Source organism: Montipora foliosa, chromosome 14, assembly GCF_036669935.1.
Source record: "Montipora foliosa isolate CH-2021 chromosome 14, ASM3666993v2, whole genome shotgun sequence".
NCBI classification, from domain to species: domain Eukaryota; kingdom Metazoa; phylum Cnidaria; class Anthozoa; order Scleractinia; family Acroporidae; genus Montipora; species Montipora foliosa.
In genome coordinates, this window is record NC_090882.1 from 2,483,135 (window position 1) to 2,485,634 (window position 2,500).

General features: G+C 41.2%; 1 protein-coding gene across 6 annotated transcripts in view; it reads right to left on the reverse strand.

Annotated features, from left to right (window-relative positions):
* LOC137984688 (uncharacterized) overlaps nt 1-2,500 on the reverse strand; it is an 85,219-nt gene that overhangs the window by 81,851 nt on the left and 868 nt on the right. The window lies entirely within an intron of this gene.

The window sequence follows — 2,500 nt, forward strand, 5'->3', positions numbered from 1 at the left end:
AGTGATGCATTTGGTTTCTTCGCCACATTCACCGCTGGTAACAGCCTCGATAAGCTTATTTTTTGACAGGCACAATTTCTTGGCAGCATATGAATGCCTCCGCTCTTCCCATAATCTGACAATTGCTGCATGTACGCCAACGTTACAAAAAAATTACATTGCAATTGCTCTGTATTCTTCGTGACTTTCTTCTATTAGGAATGCATTTAGGAACAGAGAACGAGCGAACGTAAGCATTGGTGGCAGCAGAAGCAAATTATGTTGCCTTCACGCGTATGCCCTTAAAACATTGAGTTAAACTAAGACGTAAAGTTTATTATCAAGGATTGCGTTATAATCTTTTGCTGTTTTTGAAAGAGTAAATAAAGCCGCAATGAAGCTGCGCAATAGATCGAGTAGCCGAAGGAAAGCTCCGTTTTCGCATCCCTTCAATCGATTTATAAAGGCAACAAGGAAGAAACAGAAAGACCAATATAACAATTTCTCAACAGAGTTGAGTTTATTCGTCACTTAGTCTGAACAAGACAGGCGCTGAAAAAGAAAATCTGGAATCTTAAAAAGGGACGACTAATGGACTTCGCCGGACAACAATCTGTCGCCTGTCGAGCCGTAATCAAAGTGAGCTGTAGTTCTAATATTGTACAAGTGTGGTGTTTTGTGGGAAATTTGGCTCGACCGCCATCTTGAAAAGTTGAGAGGGACTGGGAATGAGTGATGAGTGGTGTCATTTAAGCGAGGTTTTCGCGTCCAAGGATGGCGGAACGAAAGGTAAGGAGTATCGCGTTCTTTTTTTAAGCAAAAATGTTTTCTTTTATGCCCATCAGTGCTCTATCTTTAAATTTCTAATAACTCACGGCTACTGCAAAAAAGAAGACCCAAGAGATGATAAAGCTGAAACCGTAGAATGGATTCATTGTGATACCTGTGATAATTGGTACCACCAAAGTTGTGTATTAACCCCTCTTGATGACGACATGTTCTGGCACTGCACATTTTGTATTGCTGTAAATACTATGTGAAACAATTCACAGGTATTTTAAGCAGTACAGAATGTGTGTGAAATTGCTTATGCTAAATATCTAGAATATGCCTTCTTCATTTGGGGAAATTTACAAACTTGGTGGGGACCATTTGCCAACAAATACAATTACTCTCTGGAGGAGTCCTGCAATAAACTTGTTGTGATTGCCTATCAAATCTTTAACTTACTAATTTTGCAAGGTCTGTGGTCCCCAGGGGGTGGGAATTTGACTCATTATGGAGACCCAAGGGTGGGGAAATTGACATTTGAAACCCTGAAAATGTCAAATTTCCCGTGGGTTGCCCCCCACACCCCCCCCCCCTCGCCCCCATCCTGGGGCAAACCATTGATAGGTGCATTAGTTAAATATAAATATACCATGCGACGTAAACTTGATTTCCACTCTCAAAATTACCTCCAGAACCTACTTTTTGCGTAGAATAAGCTTTTAAAATGATGTTCTTGTCTTCTGTGGTGATACTTGACGATTCGGGAACATTTTGTGAAAAAGTATTTATAACGGGTCAGACGCGCCACGCGCAACTTTATCGCCCGAACTCCGCTAGTATGCATAACATCCACTTAACCTTTTGACATCCCATTGAAAAAAAATTCGTAAAATATTCGCGGACCGGTCGATTTCTCTGAAATTTGAAAGGATGATTGCTAACGAAAACAGAAGGATTTTCAAAATAACTAAAAATTCCTGTGTTAAGCATTAGAATTCGACGAAGTGGTAAATGCGACTAAATTTGTTGCGTGCGTTGCTATTTTTGTGATTTTTCCTTTACTACAAGTTGAATTTAGAGCGATTTTCGAACCGTTTCATACATTCTCTTAAATGGCTCAAAACGTAACGCAATATTGTCACGTATGTGAATCACAAACAACGTCTGGGCCGCCTATGCTTACAGCCAAGGCAACTTTAGAGTATTTCGTCATTTTCTTTTGCCGGTTAAGACTTCCCCTTGCCTCCGTGATCCGCCCCTGGGTCTCCGAGGATGGTTAAACACAAAAAACGACTATTCCGTGGTCTATTTTGCTCTAAAGTGGAGTAATGTGGTTAGAAATTGCTGGCCCGGCTAACCGGGCTGTCCCAGTAAACGCCAATACATGAAAAAATCTCAGCCCGGTTAGCCGGGATTTCGGCCAACTGGGCTGAGATTTTTCCATGTAATCGCAAACTTGATTTTTGATGTGTTTCTCAGACGTGCCGGGATCTCCGCTAAACGATCCAGCCCGGCTCATGTAATCGGCCCCTAAGTTTCTTCTCGCGAGGCTCTAGTCCGCTTGTCGAACATAATTCGAGGAAGCAATAACAGTGTGAACATAATTCCATAGAGCGGAACAAAATTCAATATGAATAATAAAAGCAAAAATCATAAATCAATGAACCTACCAACGTAGTTATCAGCCAAACAAAATTTGGGTGGTCGGTGTAAACCTCTGAACATAATTCGATCAAACGTTGGAACCCAT